Source organism: Chlorocebus sabaeus, chromosome 25, assembly GCF_047675955.1.
Source record: "Chlorocebus sabaeus isolate Y175 chromosome 25, mChlSab1.0.hap1, whole genome shotgun sequence".
NCBI classification, from domain to species: Eukaryota; Metazoa; Chordata; class Mammalia; order Primates; family Cercopithecidae; genus Chlorocebus; species Chlorocebus sabaeus.
In genome coordinates this window covers 22046545-22057175 of record NC_132928.1, presented here as the reverse complement: position 1 = coordinate 22057175, position 10631 = coordinate 22046545, and the positions used below count along the sequence as shown (strand labels likewise).

At 41.3% G+C, this 10631-nt stretch overlaps 1 pseudogene; it reads left to right on the top strand.

Annotated features, from left to right (window-relative positions):
- Positions 1 to 688: 688 nt before the first annotated feature.
- On the top strand, positions 689 to 3384 carry LOC103231021 (cytochrome b5 pseudogene; annotated as a pseudogene).
- Positions 3385 to 10631: the final 7247 nt, after the last annotated feature.

Here is a 10631-nt window from a genome sequence, read left to right as displayed (position 1 = left end):
ACTCGGGAGGCTGGAGCAGGAGAATCGCTTGAACCCAGGAGGCGGAGGTTGCCATGAGCCAATATTGCGCCACTGCACCCCAGCCTGGGAGACAAGAGCAAAACTCTGTCTCAAAAAAAAAAAAAAAAAAAAAAAAAGGGGGGTGTGTTCCACCACTTTGCTGGGGTGGGCAGGGGGTGGGGGGTCGTCCCCCGGTTCTCCACTGGGGTCCCATCGGCTGCTTATGTTCTACCTTCGGGCGGATTACAGGGTGAGCTCACAGTGGTGGAGGAGCCTTCTCCCTTTCAGCATCAGACGAGCGGGAGTCTCTGGCCAGGAGGACAGGCTCAAGGTTGAGCTGACAGCTGTTTCCAGCTCCTGCTTCAGGCTGTTTATCTGAGCCTCCAAGTGCCCTGTTTGCACCTGAAGGTCCCCTACCCCTAGGTCTTGCTCCAAGCTATGCACCTGGGATCCCAGGCGTGGGCTTGTGCCGGGAGGCCCCTTATCTGTGGGACTGAGCATGTACTTCCCTCAGTGCAGTCAGAAAGGCCCATCTGACTCTGTCATCCAAGGTGTGTTCCTTCTTGGTTCTGTATGCTTCCAGCTGCTTTAGAGCTTTCTCCACACTCGAGGAAGACCTATCCACTGCCTCCCTCATTTCTACTGGAGCTTATCCAAACAGCACCTCCGCCACCGGGTACCACAGCCCATGCTGCTGCCACATAGCCGACCCAGGAATCCTCAGGGGCTGAACATCCACTCACTTCATCCTGCTGAAGTCGCCAAATGTCAGGTCCACGACTATGCCAACTGTCACGCTGGGGGGACTGTAGGCAAGTGAATATGGTTTTATTCAGCAATAGCTCTCATGAACAGCTTTCTCACAGTAGCTCTTTACACTGTCCAACCTGCCTCCACTGCTTGAGCTTTTGGCTCCCACATACAGCTGTGCTTCTGGCTCTCCCTTGCCTTTAGGGTTAGCAGCTTAACTCTTTCTGTCTCTGGGCACTAGTGGGCCAATCTGTGTCCTGGCTCCCTCCTGTCCATCTCAAGACAGACAGCTCTGACTCTCTCTTTGTCTGGGTGCAAGCGTGCCCATCATGTCAAGCCATGTTATGCCGAGCCAAGCCCCAAGAGCCCCTGTACAGCATTAGCAGGGCAATTATACCTTTTACAGAAATAGTGGCTCAGAGCCAAGTATGAACTTACACAAACAGGTTATATAACAAGTGGAGGTGTGCGCCTGAGCACCAAACTCACTGAGTCATGCAGGCTTGGATATCCACCTTGGCCTATTCGTTGACAAAAGCACATTCATGTACCTACAACCTTCTTCACAGGGCAGCAGAACAGAGCGAGTACAAGCAGGGGAAATGTCAGATGTTTGTAAAACCATCAGATCTCCTGAGACTCACTATCATGAGAACGGCATGGGAGAAACCGCCCCCATGATCCAATTACTTCCACCTGGTCCCACCCTTAACACATGTGGATTATGGGGATTACAATTCAAGATGAAATTTTGGGTGGGGACACAACCAAACCATATCACATATTCAAAAACTGAACTAGGCCAGGCGCGGTGGCTCAAGCCTGTAATCCCAGCACTTTGGGAGGCCGAAACGGGCGGATCACGAGGTCAGGAGATCGAGACCATCCTGGCTAACACGGTGAAACCCCGTCTCTACTAAAAAATACAAAAAAAAAAAACTAGCCGGGCGAGGTGGCGGGCGCCTGTAGTCCCAGCTACTCGGGAGGCTGAGGCAGGAGAATGGCGTAAACCCGGGAGGCGGAGCTTGCAGTGAGCTGAGATCCGGCCACTGCACTCCAGCCTGGGCGACAGAGCGAGACTCCGTCTCAAAAAAAACAAAAAACAAAAAACAAAAACTGAACTAACCACCAGCAGATTTACCTCACAAGATAATATTAATGGTAGTTAAAGAAAGTTTTTTAAGGAAGAAGGAAAATACCAGATGGAAATATTGACCTATCTAAAGGAATGAAAAGCACCAGAAATGGTAACTACGTAAACATATAACGCTTTTTTTCTTATTATTCAAACACTAAGGGATACTGGAATTCTGAAATAAAATATGTTCAAGCAATGCACCTGCCACCTAATTTTGCCTCATGGAATCCAAAGGCTACAACCTTCCCAAGAGTTTGAGGAATACATTGAGAGGAATTCCAGCATTCCTTAAGTCCCCTGTACTAGATTTCCTTTGTAGGCCAGAAATTACAGTGGGAAATTCTGTCATTGAAAGGCCTCTTTGGCTGGGTGAGGTGGTTCACACCTGTAATCTCAGCACTTTGGGAGGCCGAGGTGGACTGATTGCTTGAGCCCAGGAGTTCCAGACTGGCCTGGGCAACATGCCAAAACCTGTCTCTACAAAAAGTACAAAAAAAAAAAAAAAAGTCAGCCATAGTGGCACTCCCCTGTGGTCCCAGCTACTCATGGGTCTGACGCAGGAGAATCACCTGAACCCAGGAGGTCTAGGCTACAGTGAGCCATGATCATGCCTCTGCACTCCAGCCTGAGTGAAAGCACAAGACCATGTCTCAAAAAAAAAAAAAAAAAAAAAAAAAAAAAAAAAAAAAAAAAAAAGACCCAGCCCCCAGTGCTGTGTCCGGCGTGGGGAATGTCCTGGGTGGAGCTGGCGGAGTGGCGCGCTCTCCTCCATCCGACGTGGCTGTGTGTGCTGGGCCTGGCTCGCGGCAAACCGAGGTGACAGAGCAGTTGGAGGAGGCTGTGAAGTACTACACCCTAGAGGAGATTCAGAAGTACAACCACAGCAACAGCACCTGGCTGATCCTGCACCACAAGGTGCACGATTTGACCAAATTTCTGGAAGAGCACCTGGTGGGGAAGAAGTCTTAAGGGAACAAGCTGGAGGTGACGCTATTGAGAACTTTGAGGATGTCGGGCACTCTACACATGCCAGGGAAATGTCCAAAACATACATCGTTGGGGAGCTCCATCCAGATGACAGACCAAAGTTAAACAAGCCTCCGGAAACTCTTATCACTACTGTTGATTCTAGTTCCAGTTGGTGGACCAACTGGGTGATCCCTGCCATCTCTGCATTGGCCGTCGCCTTCATGTGTCGCCTATACATGGCAGAGGACTGAACACCTCCTCAGAAGCCGGCACAGGAAAAGCCTGTTTTGGACACAGGAGAAAAGAAGCCAATGCTAACTACTTCAACTGACAGAAATCTTCACTTGAAAACAATGATTTTAATATATCTCTTTCTCTTTCTTCTGACATTAGAAACAAAACAAAAAGAACTGTCCTTTCTGCACTCACATTTTTCAAGTGTGCCTTTTTATTCATCTACTTTATTTTGATGTTTCCTTAATATGTAATTTACTTATTGTAAGCATGATCTTTTAAAAATATATCTGGCTTTTAAAGTAAAAAAAAAGGGGGGGGAGGGGAAGGGAGGGGAAGGGAGGGGAAGGGAGGGGAAGGGAGGGGAAGGGAGGGGAAAGGAGGGGAAGGGAGGGGAAGGGAGGGAAAGGGAGAGGAGGGGAGAGGAGAGGACGGCAGTGGAGAGGAGGGGAGATAATTTGATCCTGTGGAGATAATTTGATCCTGAAGGGATAAAGGCCAAGTGGTAGCACTTACTCAACAGACCAGATGGAGGAGGTTATTGTAATTAACACCCAGGCAAAAGGGAAGTACTCAGAGTGGTTTATCCACAGATATACTTGACATTGGCCAGTTGAGTAACTTGTCCCTTTGACTGATACAGGTAAATGATGAATGGGCACATGTGGTCCCTGAACACATTTTATGGCTATTTTGCAATTCAGGAATGCATAGTTAGAATACATATGCTCAATAACTTGCAGACTACAAATATTGTTTTCCTGCTCAGTTTATTTTCCTGGTAGGGAAGGACAATGGAAACCCTTAGAACTTTCCTGTACTTACCAAAAGAGTAAACCAAAAGCAATACTACTTTCCTGGATAAATTGCACAGATTAATGTAACTATCATTTATGATTTCTACAACATCTTCATTCATCTCACCTGCTTGGCCAATGCAGAAAAGAAACAGTCATGAAAATGATATTGGCTTAACATTAACTTAATGAAAGCCTGACTCCAATTGATAGGGCCAATAAACACATACCCTTCTACCTGCAATGCAGCTGTTGATTCAAAAAATATTTTTATCTTGACCTGTTAATAAAATACAACAGAAACAGTTTCTTTTCACCTGGCATGGTTATTAACACATCTTTTCTGTTCTACTTAGGGTTAGATCAATTCTCTGTCTGTCTTAATCTATCTGTAGGAACCTTATTCACCTCTTCATTTCAAAGAATAGTATAGCCCTAAGCATGACTAGGGCAGAGAGAAACTCAGGAGGATAGTAGAAGGAGAGCTATGATGATCATCAAGAACCATACAATGCAGCTTCTTGGAACCAAGAACTTTGAGGTTATTAAGGATGTTGATCCATAGCTTAAAAACAATGGAAAGCCTTTAACAATTTTGAAAGCTTCAGGGATAGGTAAAATTGTTTGTGCGTGGGGAGGGGTGGTGACTTTTTTGGTATTTCAATAACAAGGAGGAATTTATTCTACCAAATAGAACAAAATGAGACTTGCATTTTTTAGATATCACTTTCTGTGTGATGTCAAAAATGAATTCAAATGAGAGGCACAGAAATTGAAGGGACATCAATTAAAAGACTAGTGCATTATTTTAAGCTACAGTTGGTGGTAACTTGGAATATGCTGGCAGAAGATTTGGGAAGTATGAATGGATAAAGAGGTATTTTGAACAAAAAATAGATGGATCTCAAAGATGGACTAGATATTGGAGAATGAAAAGCGTAAGGTATCATGGATGAACCTGAGATTTGTAAATTAGGTGACTGTATGCATGATGGTACTATTCAATGAGATTAGAAACATTGGCAGGAACCAATAACTTTGGAGGGAGTAAGAATTAAAGAAAGAGGAAAGAAACATGAAAGGTGGCTTGACAGTTAAGGACAGGTTTATTTTAGAGAAAACAAACATGAGGGGGCTTCTGGCCAAGTTAGGTTAGAGCCCATTTCTTACAGACTAAGAGTTTTTAAGGATTCAGGTTGGAATCGTTTATCAGAGGCTTGTACTGCTTTTGTGTTTCTTTGTTGTGCTTATCTGGGAGGGAGAGTTTTGTGTCTGTTCCCATACATCTTCCTGCAGCTGCAGGCGCACCCATCCCCCCTGCCCCCCAAGTCTGCTTTTAGCTTCCCTGTCTTAGCGCACTTAAAGGGAAAGGAATGTGCTTATTAAGGCTCATTGTTTTACTGGGGCCTGTTGTGTGAGGGTGAAGTTTGGCAGTTACCCAAGAGACTTCCCCACCACCTCCCTCTGTGCCCAAGCTGTCTTATCTGTATTTTATTGTCTGCTCTTTCTGGCTGCTTGTTGTTAGAAGAGAAGTGATTTCCTTGAAATGCATGAGGCTAGAAAAAGAGCTGGAACTTAAAGTGGTGGTGTTTGTCCAAGATGTGGTGCTCCTGCTCTGTCAGGGAGGACTGAGTTTGGTGTTTGACATATTGATATTAAAGTATCCACATGCAGAGGCAAAATAAGGTATACAGGGTCTTAGGTTTAGAAGACAGGTGTGAGCTCAATTTAGAATTTTTCAATTCATATACTTATATGTGGTAATAGATATATTTGCCTGTGGAGATATAATAGAATGTGAAAAGAGCCCAGGATTCAGCCTTGAGAAACTCCAACATTTAATCACCAGAGAGAGGAGTATAAATCTGGAAAAAAAGATATATATGTATATAGAGAGGAAGAATGACCAGAGAGCTAATCAGATAACCAGTTGATAATGATATGTGGGAAAGACAGCAGAACAAATTGTTTCAAAAAGAAAAGAGTGGTTAATGTCAAATTCCACCAAGAACTGAAAAATGTTCATTGGCTTTGGCAATATGAAGGTGATTGTTAGTCATAATGAGAGAGACAGAGGCTAAATCAAAGTAGGTTGAACATTAATAAAAGGTGTTGAAAAGCACAGGCCATCTGTAACTCTGTCAAGACATTAAGAAATTTGGCTCAGGCTGGGCACAGTTGCTCACGCCTGTAATCCCAGCACTTTGGGAGGCCGAGGCAGGCAGATCACGAGGTCAGGAGATCGAGACCATCTTGGCCAACATGGTGAAACCCCATCTCTACTAAAATACAAAAAATGAGCCAAGTGTGGTGGTGCATGCCTGTTATCTCAGCTACTCGGGAGGCTGAAACCGGAATAGCTTGAATCCGGGAAGTGGAGGTTTCAGTGAGCTGAGATCACACCACTGCACTCCAGCCTGGGGGACAGAGCAAGACTCCATCTCAGGAAAAAAAAAAAAAAAAAAAAGAAAGAAATTTAGCTCTGAAAGTGAGGAGAAAGGGCTAGCTAGAACAGAGTCTGAGGAGAAGAAGTTGGGGGAAGAAAGTCTGTTGAGACATTTTTTAGCTCTTTAAATGTCACAGGGAATGATCCAATGTTAGAACACAGTTGAAAATACAGGCAAGAGTGGAATTGTTAGATAGTTAAATGTTTCTGAAAAATCAGGGAAGAGTAGAATCCAAGACCTTATGTGAAAGAACTGACCTTCAATAAGAGAAGAGATAAAATGGAAAAAAGAAAAGAATGCAGATGGAGGGTCCTAGAATTGCTAGCAGGAAATTGGGAGACTAGATCTCCTACAGCTTCTCAGTGAGGAAGGAGGAGAGAAGGCAGGCAGAAAAGGGTCAGTTATGGTTGGAAGGGTGAAGAGTATAAAGAAGATACAAAGTAATCATTGATAAAGTGAATTAAAAAGAAGAAAACAATGTAAGGTTGCCACACAAGGTTGAGAATCCATTTGAAATTGGTTATCCTGAATTTATCTACTAGTGCAACCTGTCATGTGACTCTATCTCAGTGCTTAGGTAAGGAAAGCAGAAAGTAACAATGATTGAGGTTTGGGATTTTCTAAACAGTTGCAATAAGGAAACAGGCAAAGGAGTTTGTTATTGGCAGGAGTGCTATCGAACTTGTGGTATAGACTCTAGACTGATTAAGGAAGGAACTGAAGATAGAGTGGACAAGTAGATTAGAATAGGGGGAAAGGTGACAGAAAGTTCTCATGAAATCAAACAAAGGTCAAGTAGTTTGACATTGGAATAGGTAAGCTGAATGCAGATGAGGTTGCATGTAGAGAGCAGGATGTCTGAATTAGTGATTTTGGAAGTGGTGCCGTATTAGGACATGACAAAGTCTAGGGTGTTACCAAGGGGGTATTCTGTTGGAAATATCTACTTGAAATCATGCTAAATTTGAACCTCACTCTCCAAAGTCAGTATAATTATCTTTATAATTTTGAACCCTGATATTGGCATTTATACTGTCAAAAATAAATAAATCCAATAGGGATAAGTTTGCATATTCAGTCTCTAAATCCATTCGCACAAATTGCATTTACATGTCTTCAACTGATAGCAACTGTAACAATTTATATTTAGGGTTGCATACTTCCTCTTGATGACATTCAAATTTTTTACCCATTTATCAGAATTTCCTAAAACTGTGGTTCACAACCTTGGTTGGTTATCAGAATCACCTGGGGAACTTTTAAATTCATAAATTCTCAGCCTGTTCTGATTCAGTGAACAGTGAACCTGATTCAGTAGTTCCCAGGTGGGGCATGAGAATCTGTACATTTAAAAAAAAAAAAAACCTTCCCAGGTGATTCTGACAGTCAGTCAGGGATGACAACCATTGCCCTCAGAGATGGGTAAGTATTCCTCAGTAGATCTGCCACTGACTTCTCAATTCCTCAATACAAATTTCTGGAGCTACACATCCCAAAGGAACCAGCTTGAATGCTGGAAGAAGGAACCACAAACTATAAACTAATGGAGCTAAAATTTTCCTTTTTAGTGCTAATTTATGGGTTTTGAATACTTTTAAAATATTAAGACAATTCTATTATGTTACCACCTGGTTTTTTTTTAAAGGGGCTACCTATTTCATGATTTCTATTTTATAAGAGTAACACTTAGATGATAATTTTATTGCAAGACTATTATAATTGTGTGATAGACTTTACAGTAAAAACGGCATAATTATTTGTAACGTCAATTGCGAAGTTTTCTTACCTATCCTCCCATATCTGAGTTTTGGAAATGGAAAAAAAGAGAGAACTTGGGAAGCTATCGTAGAATCCTAGGTTAGAGGTGACGATGGTGAAAACTACAAAAATAGCAGAATGGACCCGAAAAAAAGAAAAAGGTTGAAAGTGGTTTATAAGATAGGATAGAAAAAGTTGGGATTAGTAATAATATCTTCACATTTCTATAGGAGTTTGAAAACTAACTTTCTATTAATCATATCTTTAAGTGCTGCAAAGTAGAAGTCTTTTTAATTTTGGTTAGGAGACAATATATTTAGTCTTATTTCAGATTATACAATTATTCCTAATATTAACTTATTTTTGAACCAAAAAATAATCAGAGACTTAAAACCAACTTTCAAATTTGCAGTTGTACCACACATACTTTAACCTAAAAGAAGAATTGAAAGGCAAGTGCAATGTACCTTGGTTCCTATTTCCTATGGGAACTCTTGTGAGAGTCTAAGACAAAACCCATGGGGGAAGGGAGGAAGTGAATTCAATTACGTAACACAGACAAACCAGAGAATAGCAGATTAAAATAGTTATAAAATTCACCAACTCTAGATGAAGGAAATTAAACCCTTTTGAAGTCCATATGTTTAGGCATATAGTTCAACTACAAAAACACTACTGGAGCCTACGTGCGATCTATAAGTGTGTGCTTTCATTTTTCTTTTAATCTCACAAAATAATTATTCCTAGCAATTGATAGTTTATTCCAAAATGAAGCCTGACTTTGGCCCTCTCACTGACCTGGAAGAATTTTCGATGACATGTGTGTTAAATGTGTGATTGAGGTGAGGTAGGGATGAATAGCCAGAGCTGGTTAAAAGGATAAGCATCCAAAATAATATTGACCTAAGAAAGCTTTAGGTCAAATCTACCATATAGAAATACTATAAATATAACTATTTGTTTTATATATAAGTACTGTTGCATTATTAATTTTATAAAAATCTTCAAATGTTCAAATGTGTAAATTCAATATGGATACCAAGATGGCTTATGAAGAGCACGTATGAAAACAACTTCTCAATGTAATTAACTCAGAGAGTCAATAATGTGGTAGAACTGTCTAAATCGCTTCTGTCATCTTGGACCACATTAGTACAAGTTTAGTGTTCAGGAAAAAAGACAACAATCTCATGCTTTTCTTTGCTGATTATAAAGTACAATGTTGAGGTCAGCTTTGCCTCCACATTTTAGAAGGAGAGTAATCAAAATATGTTGTATCCAACAGCAAGTGAAGAAACTGGTAAAAGAACTTGAATCTATAATATAATTAATGCAAGAAGTAAAATGCTTGGCCTATGGAAGGACATGATAACTGGTGTCAGATATGGGAATTAGCAAATGGCAGGATTCAGTAAGGCCAATGGTTGAAAACAGCAGGTGGGCCAATTTTGTCTCCAAGCCAAAGCAAGTAAGGAGAGAGGTAGGGCACAGTGACTCATGCCTGTAATCCCAGCACTTTGAAAGGCCGAGGCAGGTGGATCACGAGGTCAGGAGATCAAGACCATCCTCGTTAACACGGTGAAACCCCATCTCTACTAAAAATACAAAAAATTAGCCAGGCATGGTGGTGGGTGCCTGTAGTCCCAGCTACTCGGGAGGCTGAGGCAGGAGAACGGTGTGAACCCAGGAGGCGGAGGTTGCAGTGAGCCAAGATCGTGCCACTGCACTCCAGCCTGGGCGACAGAGTGAGACTCTGTCAAAACAAACAAACAAACAAACAAAAACAAAAACAAAAAAATTACAAGTAAGGAGAGAATGCCTAAACAAATTTCTAGTCAAGAGGGGACTAATAAAGCTCTTTGCAGATAATGTTAAAACAGAGTGTATTGGTCTCAAAAATATAAAATAAAATAAAATAAAATGAAATAAAATAAAATAACATAACATAAAATAAAATAAAATAAAAGAGAGTATATTGCATAAAGCACAGGAAGGAAATGTTCAGAAGCCCCAAACATTTTCAAATATGAGTGCCAAACTGTGTCAAAATGACCACCTGGAAAATCATCAAAAACACAGGTTCTAGATCCTTCATCTGGGAGCTTCTAAGTTCTTTAGCCTAGGTTCAGACACAGAATCCATTTTTAACATGTTCCTGGGTGATTGTGTTGGCCAGCCATGTTTAGAAATCACTGAATCATATTGTATGTAAAATTCTATTCCAGTCTAAACCCTGTAATTCCAAATGCTTATGAAAGATTATGCTATTGGCCAAATGGCCTGAGAAAATATTCAGTGAGGTTAATATTTGATTTATATTTATTTTGTTATACTTAATTTATAAGAATATCCTAAAAATATCACCTGAAAGAGAATTTGGAAGCATGAAGAAAAAGAACAAACATTAGTTTGTTTATTGTCTAGTTATTCCAGTAGATTGACTAAGAACACTGATGTTTGTCAGATGTCATGGAAGTCCCAGGGTCAAATCTAATACCCCTTCACCATCCTGCAGAAAGCACCGGTCTTTCTTGGTTT